Below are 12,639 nucleotides of genomic sequence, written 5' to 3'. Positions count from 1 at the left end.
AAAAAGGCAATTTTCACTCCTTGGGTGATCACCCAGGTCCTGCAAAACTGAACCAATAATAACCACCTGCACCACTTCCCATGAGGCCAAATAATGGCTTCCCTCAAAGCTCAGCCCTCCCACCCACCTCCCAGTCCTGTCCCATGCAGGGGGCTACTGGCCTCCTGGGATACAGGGGTCCAGGCCAAACCCAACCCATAGATGGTTGGTGAAACCAGCATGTATCCAAGGGCCTTTCCCCAACCTGGGCCGTGTGCCCACTGCATAGATATGCCTGTGCTCGTTCCCCTAGGACAGAGACTCCCTTTTCTTCGGCTGGAACAAGGGATGGGGAGATTCGATGATGTCCTGTACAGGTTGGTTTCTTCGGTTGGAATGAGGGATGGGGAGATTTGATGGTGTCCTGTATGGGTTGGATGTTAATCTGATGAGGTGCTCTTGGAGAAGCTTGCCTGAGTTCGTGCTTTCTCAGCACGTGGTGTGTGCTGCCCCTTTGAGCTTCAGAAGTCCCAGAAGGAAAGTGTTTCTGCAACCCCCATTTACTGGTGAACAGAGGTCAGGTGGTCTGCAGCCAGCCGAGCAGTTGCTAAGTGGCCAACAGGCTGGATCTGCCTCTCGCTGACGGAGGCTCTGCCTGGCTGCTGGGGCTGCCCTGAGACTCCCTCCTCCTCCTCCTCCTCCTCTTCCCTCCACAGCTCTCCCGTCTTCTATCCACAGCTGTGCTCCAGGTGGGGAACACCTGTGGGTGCACCAGGGTGCAAATACTCAGACTCCAGCATGCAGAAGAGCCACGGCTCCCTGCTGTTTCCATATCCAAGTCCAAGCTTGTCTAGAGCTTCAGCAAATCCAAGCCTCCCTGAATTTCCTGCAAGACCAAACTGAGCCCTACAACACCCACTACACTGGTTAGCTGCCAGTTCCAGCCCCTGCTCCCTCCTGGGCCCCTGTCTGCACAGTTCTGGAGTCCTACAAGAATGTTGAGAATCTAAGCCAACTCTCACCCAACAAGGTAAACAACCAGGGGCCTCTGGGGGGTAGAGAACATACCCAGACAGGTTCCACTGCCTGTAGGCTTGATGTCCTTCCCCTACAACACACCATGCTTGCCAGGCTGGAAGAGGGGTTCCAGAAACTTGGGAAACCTGGGCCTGTAACTGGCATATGGAAAAGAGGCCTGGAAAAGCACCACTCCTGTCCATGAAGCCCCCAGATGGAACCAGGTAATTGGGAAGTACATGTGCACCCAGGCTGACCGCCACTCAGACCCAGGTGGGAACTGCAGCAGTGACTTGCCCCCTCTGCCACTCTGGCTGTACCACTACAGGAGGGAGGAGCATCTAGCCCCACGCTAGAGTGAGTGGAGACACTAGGTGTAGGCAGGTTCCAGTGGTTGCTGCAGCTGAACCTTCCCAACCAGGTCCATGCAAGGCCATCTCAGATGGGTGCGCACCTGGGCTGGGCAAGGACACCCCTCAGAGTGAGAGCCACTGAGCAGGGCTGTCAGAGGCCTCTTTTCCTGCTCCAAGAGCAGGTTGGGGGAGTATGGGGGACCTCTCCCCCCTCCCAGCTGCTTCCAGGAGCCACTTCTTTCGAGATGAGGCACTCTCCTCATTCCCATTTGGCTGCAATAGACCATTGCCAACATTCAGAGAACAAAAAGGGGCCTCACCTGTTTCCCCGACACGTCGGAGGCAGGTGGGTATGCCCAGGGGATGTGGGGTAGAACCTATACCTCGGCCCACCCCCAGGCTATGCTGGCTTCATCTTATCTGTGTGATGGGGGTGGGGGTAAGAATTACCAAGAGACCATCACACAGGCCGTGGACAAGTTCTACAAGAGCCAGGTAGAAGAGCACCGTCCATGCATGCTGCCCGGCCCCAGCTCACACACACATCTCTTATACGACAGCTTCCCCAAGGCAGGCTTTGAAGTCCAGGCTCCCTGAGAAGCCTGGGGAGGAGACTCTGCAGGCTAAAGGGCCTATCCCCAGATGTGCCACCCTCACCAGTCTCATCTTGACAATCTTGGGTTATTTTTGCCCTGAAGTTTTGGAGTGGGGGACAGGGAGACACAGACAGTACGCAGTAGCCACCTTTCCAGAGAGCCCCAGCCCTCCAGACTGGGCAGGTCCGACCTCCACTCGGGCGTTTTTCTCACTGGCTGCCAGTTGGGGGAAGCAGCATTGTGAGCACCTGCCTGTCTCCCCAGGTCCTGTTCAGAAACCCCATCTGTGCCTCTGGAGAGACTGCCCCGAGCACACAGGCCCAGCAACTGCCATCTATGGCCCCCAGGACCTAATCCCCTTCTGCATAGGGGTCAGTGCATGTGAGTATACGCTGGGTTTGATTTCTGCCCACTAGTCCCTGCCAGATATCCCATGCCCACCTCAAGAGAATGAGGCCACACAAACACACCCAGGCCGTCATGGTGATGGAGCGGCTGGGGTCCTACTTGCCCACCCTTCATTGCTGGTTCAGAGCCAGCTGTCTGACCACATTCCTACCCTGAGATGGGACTTTGGGGACATTGCCCACCAGGGTCACTGACCACTTAGGGTTCCAGAAACAGGGCCAGCAGGTCCCCTAGAAGTCTGAAACATGGGATAAGCCAAGGCTTGCCTTCAGAACAGGTTTTCCACCACATAGCCGCCCAAGGCCCAGGGCATCCCCAAGTTCATATGAAGCCTGCCTGCCATGTCCACAGCCCATGCCCAACCCTGGAGCCACTGGAATGCTTGTTCCGGGGCACAGGACAAACCCAGACAGCTTCAGCCTTGCAGGACAACCATGCAAATCTGGCAGCCGGAGCCGGAGGGGGGCCCATAGATAGAAGTTGGAGGTGAAGCCAGATGTTATGAGAATACTTCATTAGGCAAAATCGTATACTATAAAAACGCTTTAAAACGCAGGAGGAGAGGTGAAGACAGAATGAACAAGTGCGTAGTGACACATGGCAGTCAGAACACAGTAAAGAATCCACACTGCTTTCCGCCTTTACCTAGAAAAGGAAAGTTCTAGGCCGCATCCTCCTCCTCCTCGGCTGTGGCATCCTGATACTGTTAATACTCAGAAACCAGGTCGTTCACGTTGCTCAAAGCCTCGGTAAATTCCATCTCATCCATCCCCTCGCAGGTGTACCAATGGAGGAAGGCCTTGCCCCGGAACATTGCTGTAAACTGCTCTGAGACACGCTTGAAGAGCTCCTGGATGGCCGTGTTGTTCCCAATGAAGGTGGCTGACATTTTTAGCCCCCGGGGCGGGATGTCACAGACAGCTGTTTTGACATTGTGGGGGAGCCAGTCAGCGAAGTAGCTGCTGTTATTTTGAATGTTGAACATTTGTTCATCCCCCTCCCTCATGGGCATGCGACCCCTGAAAATGGCATCTGCCGTTAGGTAGCGGCCATGACGGGGGTCACACGCGGCCATCATATTCCTAGCATCAAACATCTGCTGGATAAGCTCAGCCACCGTCAGGGCCCGGTACTGCTGGCTGCCCCGGCTGGTCAGTGGGGCAAAGACAGGCATGAAGAAATGCAGCGGAGGAAACGGAACCATGTTCACGGCCAGCTTCCGCAGGTCAGCTTTCAGCTGGCCTGGGAAGCGCAGGCACGTGGTGACCCCGCTCATGGTGGCAGACACCAGGTGGTTCAGGTCACCGTAGGTGGGTGTGGGCAGTTTCAGGGTCCTGGAACAGATGTCGTATAACGCTTCGTTGTCTATACAGAAGGTCTCGTCTGCATTTTCTATGAGCTGGTGGACGGAGATGGTGGCTTGTAGGGCTCCACCACCGTGTCTGACACCCTGGGCGAGGGCAGGATGCTGAATGTGTTTATGACCCTGTCTGGGTACTCCTCCCGGATCTTACTGAGCAGAAGGGTACCCATCCCAGACCGCGTCCCCCCACCCAGGGAGTGGGTCAGCTGGAAACCCTGCAGGCAGTCACAGCTCTCAGCCTCCTTTCTGACAACGTCCATCACTGACTCCATCAGCTCCGCGCCTTCTGTGTAGTGTCCCCTGGCCCAGTTGTTTCCGGCCCCACACTGACCTGTAAGACAGTACAGCCAGTCACTCGATGGCCAGGTATACGGTCATCAGTGGTCACCATAATGCAAAAAGGGCCAAGTGTCATGTGAGGTGAGCGCAGCGTTCTCCCTACAGGTGAGCAAATGAAACCCCTCCCCCAGAGTTACAGGGCAGCAGCCTCCCCTGTTAGAAATTAAGTCAGGAGTCAAACCTGAGAGGGGCTAACAGACCTCCCTGCAGGTGGCTCCTGCCCATTTTCAGGGAACGCAGTAGCTACGGCCCCAGCTCAGCTCCCTGCAGGGAGTTCACATCAGTAGCTCTTCACCTTGAGGAGACACCTAGGCCTTCCTCCCAAAGCCCGTTTAGGAGGCAGATGGAGGGAATGGGAGGATAGGAGGGTGCTCAGGGGCCCTGGATCCACGGTTCCCATGGTGATTACCTTGGGGCACTCCTAGATTTTGAGCGGCCCTGGCTAAGAAGCCGCATCCCAGTCCTCACCCACAGCTCACCGAAGATGAAGTTGTCTGGCCTGAAGATCTGCCCGAAGGGCCCCGAGCGCAGAGTCCAGGGTGCCCGGCTCCAGATCCACCAGCACAGCGCGGGGCACGTACCTGCCACCTGAGAGGGGCGGGAGGGCATGAGCGAGGGGAGGGCCGCGTTCCCAGGAGGACGGTGGGGAAGGTCGGGGGTCTCACCGCAGGCCTCGTTGTAGTATAGGCGATGCGCTCCAGCTGCAGGCGGCTGTCCCCGTGGTAGGTGCCCACAGAGTCGATGGCGTGTTCATCAGAGATCACCTCCCACAACTGCGAGACGGGAGGGGCTGGACAGGCCAAGGCTGAGCCACGGAGGCGCCCCAGCTCCTCTCCCACCCCCACCATCATCCGCACCCCCATCCCTAGGCCGCCGTGTCCCTGGGGTCCACCCCGGCCGCCTCGCCAGCCGCCCAGTCCCACCGCGACCCCGGCAGGGACCCGCCCCCGCCACTGCCAACATCTTCCCTGGCCACCCGCAGGCCCGAGCTGGGCCCTCAGAGCCCCGGCTGCCAACCTTGGCGCCGATCTGGTTCCCGCACTGCCCGGCCTGCGTGAGCACGATCTCCCGCATGGCTAAGGCGGGATCAGGGCGGCAGGAGAGACGCGAGGAGGAGGAGCAGATGCGCAGTGACCCAGCCCGCCCTCCGCCAACGCTGAAATAGCCCCGCGCCCACCTCCCCCAGCCTCGCATCGGGCTCCCAGAATAAGCAACAGCTTGACTTCCACACAGGTGTACCCACCTGTGCATCCCTTGGCGTTGAACGTCTGTTGGAGAGCTCAGGTGTCCCTGCTGTGGTCCTTTCCACGTTGGGGAAAGCTGGTCAGCTGGAGAACTTCCTCCCAGGTCTTTACTAAGACTCTATTTCTAGCTGACCTGAAACTGAATTTTCCTCCCATGTGGGAGGGGAGGACTCCAGTTTTCATACTCACAGAGTGCCTTGCACCTGTCCTAGATTGATGACATATTTTTGTAATTGATGAGTCCTTTCCTCTTTTAGGAGATCTGTGGTTAGGAAAGGCCTTCCGTATGTTAACTCTACAGGACTTCATTATAAGTTTGACTTTGGAGCAGTTCAAACCCACAGTAAGCTATGGGTGTTAGAGATAGTCAGGTCTCTGATTTAGCTAGAGTCTTCTTTAGAGTAGGATTAGCCTGTTCACCTTTCCAGAGGACCACGGTCTCCACGCAGAGTGAAGGTAATATTGGATTCTTCAAGCTGAGGATAGGTGTTGGGATACACCTGCTGTGAAAGATGAGCCCTTGTCACTTTGCAGGCTTTTAGATGACCCAAACTGAGGAGTTATTTCTTCTGGTAAACATTTTTCAGATGGGGTGGGGAATGCCTCGATCTAACCAGTGAAGGTATCAGTAAGCATTAGCAAATATTTGAATCTCCTGCAGAAAGGTATCTGAGTAAATTAGAGTTGCCAGTTCTCATCTGGATACGTTCCTCAATTTTGGACAGGTTTAACTGGAGGAGGAGAAAATTGCTGGCTGTTTGGGTCATGTCAGGCACAGAGCTCTCAGTGCTGAGACACTTATGCTCTCAGTGCTTAAGACACTTTTATCTTGAAAAGATTTACTGCTATACACAAATGAGACATTAACAGAAACAAAGAATCCCTTCTAGGGTGAAAAGAATCATGAAAGTGCTGAATTATATTCCTATGATTGGTGCTTGGCATTAGTAATTTATTACCATTCTTCAGCCAGCCAGAGGGGCCCTGGACAATAATGCAATCCCTGGCCCATTTTTGTTCTTCAGAGTATTCTGGCCCAGTTCTATGCATGCTGACCAGCACACCCATAAGCTTCATTGGCCCTCTCAGTGCAGGGGCCTTGGCTGTGGCATCTACAAGGGCATTTCCTTTTACATGGTTGGTCTCTCTTTTGATGTCCTCTGCAATTAATTATAGTCACTTTTTGGCAGCAAAGCAGCATTCTAACAAGCTCAAAATCTGAATGATGTTGTATGGAAAAGCCCTTGGGGGTCAGGAGTCCCTACCCATTCCAAACTGCAGCATAAGCATGAAGCACTAAAAAATCATACTTGGAATCAGTGTAAATGTTAACTTTTAAATCCTTTCCTAACTGCAGGGGCCTGGTAAGTTCAATTAACTCACCTTTTTGAGCTGAGGTAGAGGCCAGCAAGGCTTGTGCCTTGACTCTCTTGTGCTGACTAATAATGGTATATCTAGCCCTCCTGTTTTCCTGATGCATAAAACAACTTGCATCTGTTAACCACTCTTCCTTGGGATGGTCAAGGGATTCATCTCTCTTAAGTCTGGCCTCCTAAATAAATTTGTTTCATAACCTGTGACATGCTTTGGCTGTGTCCCCAGTCGAATCTTATCTTGAACTGTAGCTCCCATCATTCCCATATATCGTGGGAGGGACCCAGTGGGAGGTAATCAAATCGGGGGATGGGTCTTTCCCATGCTGTTCTTGTGACAGTGAATAAGCCTCGTGAGATCGGAGGTTTATTTATTTATTTATTTTTGAGACGTAGTCTTGCTCCATTACTCAGGCTGGAGTGTGGTAGCATGATCTCGGCTCACTGCAACCTCTGACTCCTGGGTTCAAGCGATTCTCCTGTCTCAGCCTCCTGAGTAGCTGGGATTACAGGCGCCCACCATCATGCCTGTCTAATTTTTGTACTTTTAGTATAGACGGGGTTTCACCATGCTGGCCTCGATCTCCTCACCTCAGTTCATCCACTGCCTTGGCCTCCCAAAGTGCTGGGATTACAGCTGATGGTTTATAAAGGGGAGTTTCCCTACACAAGCTCTTTTGCCTGCTGCCGTGTAAGAGATGTGACTTTGCTCCTCATTTGCCTTCTGCCATGAGTGTGAGGCCTCACCGACCATGTGCAACTGTGAGTCAATTAAACCTCTTTTCTTTATAAATTACCCAGCCTCAGATATGTCTTTATTAGCAGCATGAGAACAGACTAATACAGCCTATATGCCAGGAAGGCTGGGAGCACCTGTGGACTCTCGCAGGTAAGTAGCTGGGTTTATGGTTTGGCAGGCTTTAAGGGTTATGTCTGGAGTGTCTAGCAATAAGACATGATACTTTCATAAGTATTCTCCTATTATCCACTGGTGCCCTTTAGCTTCTAGGACCACCTTCCTTTGGTGTGAGGTCAAAAACCTGTAGGTGCTGTTCTAATGTTAGTTTATTAGCTTTGCCTACTAGAAAAGTAGTAGCAGCAATAGCTCTAAGACCTCAAGGCCACCACCTCATCTATCTGCTTAGAAAATTAGACTACTAGCCTTGGAATGTCCCCCAGTTTTGGGACAAGATTACTCAAGGCCTATGCCTTGCTTTTTGGCCACATAAAGAAAAAAATGGTTCATCCAACTTCGGGACTCCCATGGCTGCAGCAGAGCACAATTTCTCCTTGAGAGTATTGAAGGTTTGCTTGCAGTTCTAATTACATTCTAGGAGCTCTAAATCTTTCCCTTTAGTGTATCATATAAAGGCTTGGCTACATGTCCAAATCTGGGCACCCATAAGCAGCAGTACCCAGACATCTCCTAAAAAAGCCCACAGTCATTTGTTGGACTGGGACCCTTGCATGACTAAAATAACTTTTTTTTAATGTTCTAGGGATGTTGATCAGTTCCAGAGGCTAAGAAAGATTCCAAATATTTAAGTCTTTGAGTCAAAATCTGACCCCTGTATGGTGATACCCTGTATCTGCTAGTTCCCAGGAAATTTACCAATTTAACAGTATTATTATTTGAGTCTTCTTTAGTTGGGCTATCAATGAGCAAGTAGCCTACATACTGAATAATTGCATCCCTTTCCAATTGTAGATTCCTTAGTCCTTAGCTAGAGTATTTTCAAATATGTGGAGGCTATCCCAGAACCCTTCAGAGATGACTGTCCAGGTTAGTTTTGAGGCTGAATGCATATCTGGATCATACCATTCAAAGGGAAACATATTGTGAATCTGGGTGCATTGAGATGCAGAAAAATGCATCGTTCAGATTTAAGAATGTAAACCAGCTTGCCTCCCCTGGGACTTGGTAAGTATTGGGGAAAATGAGGTGTATGGAGACAACTGCATTTATTAATGCTCTAAGGTTTCTGACAAATTTGTACTTGCTATTAGGCTTTTCATCTGGTGACATGTGAGTACTGTAAGGAGACTCTCATGGCCTTAGTAACTCATGCCATTAGGCTTTTCATCTGGTGACGTGCGAGTACTGTAAGGAGACTCTCATGGCCTTCGTAACTCATGCCATTAGGCTTTTCATCTGGTGACATGTGAGTACTGTAAGGAGCTCTCATGGCCTTCGTAACTCATGCCATTAGGCTTTTCATCTGGTGACATGTGAGTACTGTAAGGAGCTCTCATGGCCTTCGTAACTCATGCCATTAGGCTTTTCATCTGGTGATGTGCGAGTACTTTAAGGAGACTCTCATGGCCTTAGTAACTCATGCCATTAGGCTTTTCATCTGGTGACATGTGAGTACTGTAAGGAGCTCTCACGGCCTTAGTAACTCCTACGGCAAGAATTTGGCAATAAGGGGTTGAATTTCCCCTCATGCTTCTTGCCTTAAAATGTACTGTCTCTTCTGAGGGCAAAGAGCACTAGGCTGAAGTTGGATTCAAATAGGGGAGGTGTGTAGTGCGTTTCCCAGAGCCTGTGTGGCCCAAACCTCAAGATTTACTTGAGACAACACCTCAGGTGGTAAATGTGACAGCTCATTCTTAACTTCTTTTTTTCCCCTGATGGGTCAGGAACAAAAGTAACACTTCCTATGCTTTATGATCTGTGAAGATGACCATGACTTGTTCTCCTGAGTCAATAAACCTCTCCCCAGTAAGAGGTCAGGCATTCAGACAGTACTAAAAAGGCAGGTGAGAAACCCAGAGGCCCTGGAGGACAACTTAGAAGATATGAAAAGCAGTGTTTTTGGGTTTGTCCATCATGAGAAGACAGGAGCACATTGTAATGGATCAGGACAGAGTCATCTGCTGCCATACCTAATAAGAAGTTAATGCTCCTACCTGCCACTTCAAGAGTCAACTGAGGCTCCTCCATCTCTTGAAAGCTAATAGTCCAGTGGGAGTGGAGGTAGGAAGTATCAGGCCCTACCACTTTTGAGTCTGCTGGGCTCTGATGATGGCTCCCTTGGAAGCACAGTGCATTTCCTTCGGCAGTGGCTGACCTTCTTACAGAAGGCACATTGATTGATATCCAAGGCACAGTGGCCCAGAGGCACAGACTGGGACTTTTACCTTCTCACTTCCTCTGCGAGGGCCAGGGGTTAAGGGCTGCCTCTGAAGTGGTGGAGAGCACAAGGCTGCAGCTAGAAGCTGGGCCTCTTGGGAGATTTGCTGTGTTTTCTCTGCCCTATTCCTGTGATGGAAAACTGCAAAATCCAAGTCTAAAATCTGATCCATGGGAGTCTGGAAGCCTAAGGCTGCTTTTGGCGGCTTCCTGCAAATATCAGAAGCAGACTGGGCTATAAAATAAACTAGCAATGCCTGTCCCTTCTTGGAATCAGGGTCAGTGTTAGTGTATTTCCTCAAAGTCTAAATTATCCACGCTAGTAATAAGGCTAGGTTTTCATCTTTTCCCTGAGTAATTTTCCAGACTTTATAAAAATCAAAAAGCTTTATCACACTTTTTTTGATTCCTTCAAGTAGTCAAATGATCATAATTTTTTCTCTCTATATCCCACTTTCTTCCTAATTTGTTTCTCTTTTCTAGATTCTAGTTCTCTTTTGGGTCCTGGTCAGGCACTGCTGTGCCTCCTACTTGATAGGTGTCATGTCCCTGGTTGCAGGCTGCCACCCAGTTAGCATGTGCTCTAGCCACTCCTGTAATACACTGCTTTTCTACTATGCAGCAGGTGAACATAAATATATGCAAATCTTGCCTGCTTAAATTTGTCTATGCATTTTCCCGGAACCTCTGAACACTGTTTTAGTTTTTCCTTGCATATGGCTAATTCAGACATAGAAAATGGTGCATATACCTATATAGTGTCCTTACTATCATCTGTCACTTCACAGAGAGGGCAAAAGTTCAACTTTACCAGCTGATAAGAGGCCCCACTGCATGTTGTTCTGGTGAAGCTCAGGTGTTTCAAGCGTGGGGTATGTATGTAAGACAGGACTCGAAGGGCAGGGAGAAGATGATGACTGAACACTAGATAACCCTGGAAAACTAGAAAGAATTAATAACATGTTGCATACCTCACCAGAACTGGAAGGAGTCTGGCTGTGTTCTTATGGGGTGCTTGGACTGGCAGGGGAGAGTTCAGCCCCAGCTAAGAAAAGCTTAAGAGGCACTTGCATTAGAAGGGTAATCAATTATTTGCTGTCCCTATTTTGTCTTTTCCTCCATCAAACATATAGGGGCCCATTTTAATTTTTTATCCTGACCAAGAATCAGAGAAGTCTGTATATAATGTACTTCCTCCCACTTAGTTTCTCTTCTATAAAACAAATTAAGCTGCAAAACAAGGAGTCAGATCGAACAGGGGAAATGGGAAGGCTGTGACTTGTATGTTGTAATGTATGAGTCCATTTTCGCACTGCTATGACAAAACTGACAAAACTCTCTCAGGAAAAAAGTGACGTGCTGGGTTTAGAAAGACGGGTCCAGCTGCCCTACACCAGCTCATCAAAGATGACCTTATGGTTAAGAAATGAGAGAAAAGTGTTAAGAAAAAGTCTCATGTTCTTCATCTTGAGGCCAATCATTTGCAGGGGATTGTCATAAAAGAGGCTATCACTAAACAGGCAGATCTGATCCTATCATGTAGGGCTGTGAAATGCCACATTTCAACTTCTAGTCATAATGATGGAGAGATTATTGCTGATTTTTCCTGATAATTAAGGTACAAAAATACTAGGTTCCAAGACATCTCTTTTTTCAGTGTCACTGGGAGCAGTGGCAAGTTAAATAAGCAATCAGCTAAAAGACAGAGGATTGTTGAGGAAAGTAAAAGCTTAACTGTTTGGGGCCTCTTTCCTGGGGCAGCATATAGGCTACCACAAAACAGAAGTGGTGAGCATAAAGTTGACAAGATGCAGAGCACTCAGGTGAGGGACAGAGAGCACTAGGTGGACAGTCCAAAAAGAGAAAGTGGCAAACATCTTGTTTAGCCAAACCCATTCTTCTCAATAAACCCCAGGGCATCTAACCTTGTGGGCTTGGCCTCTAATCTGAGGATGACACTCCCAGCTCTCTAACGTTTTGGGCTGAGTCTCTCACCCTAACATTATACCCTATAGTCTCTCACTGAAGTAATAGTGGATAATCACTCTTGCCCACCTGAATGGCTTCATGACTCCAAAAGACAGCCCACTTGCCAGCCGATTGATTCTGTGTGGATTGTTTTCCTTGGAGTAGGGGTCTTTTCTTGGTGTCCCTTCATGGTGTTGCTGAAAGATGTTGCTAGAAAAAGGGTCCTGATACAGACCACAAAGTAGGATTCTTAGATCTTGTGCAGGAAAAAATTTCAGGTGAGTCAGAGAGCACAGTGAAGGAAGCAAGTTTATTAGAAATTACTCCATTACAGGGTTGGGCACCCTCAGAAAACAAGAGCAGGAATGCATTATCTTTTGTTAGTATCTCTACTTATAAGTAACTATAAAGAGAAAGAGCTATAATTAAAAGTGGAAGGTGCAGAGGTACTCACTAAAATCAGGGGCTATTCATTTTAACAATGACCATTAACCCGTTGATCTAAGCTAGCTCATTAATATTATCTTTAAGAAAAAATGCTGCACTCCTAGGACATTTATACATTTTTCAAGCTTGGTGGAAAATGCCTTGTATGGCCATAAATATTCTGCAATTGTAATTTGTGACTAGCTAAAAATGTGGCTATTTTCAGACCATAAGTATTAACTTTCTAGATGCCTTGTGAGTACCTAGCTACTCATATTAAGATAGAATATTCTAGTCATGTTTCTTAAACTAGAAGCTTGGTAACCATGAGTTCCTCTAACACAGCAAGTCTACTCCCTCAAGGATAGAAGATATTTCTCAGCAATTTTGTCCATTTTGTTTGATGGCATTTGGTATGTTTTCCAAAATGGCAGAAAAGA

At 49.2% G+C, this 12,639-nt stretch overlaps 1 pseudogene; it reads right to left on the bottom strand.

Moving 5' to 3' along the window:
• Positions 1–2,850: 2,850 nt before the first annotated feature.
• On the bottom strand, positions 2,851–5,263 carry LOC135969443 (tubulin beta-8 chain-like; annotated as a pseudogene).
• Between the last annotated feature and the right edge of the window lie 7,376 nt (positions 5,264–12,639).

Source organism: Macaca fascicularis, chromosome 2 (genome assembly GCF_037993035.2).
Source record: "Macaca fascicularis isolate 582-1 chromosome 2, T2T-MFA8v1.1".
In the NCBI taxonomy this organism is placed as follows: Eukaryota; Metazoa; Chordata; class Mammalia; order Primates; family Cercopithecidae; genus Macaca; species Macaca fascicularis.
The sequence above is the reverse complement of the archived record's forward strand: the minus strand, read 5'-3'. Positions and strand labels throughout refer to the sequence as shown.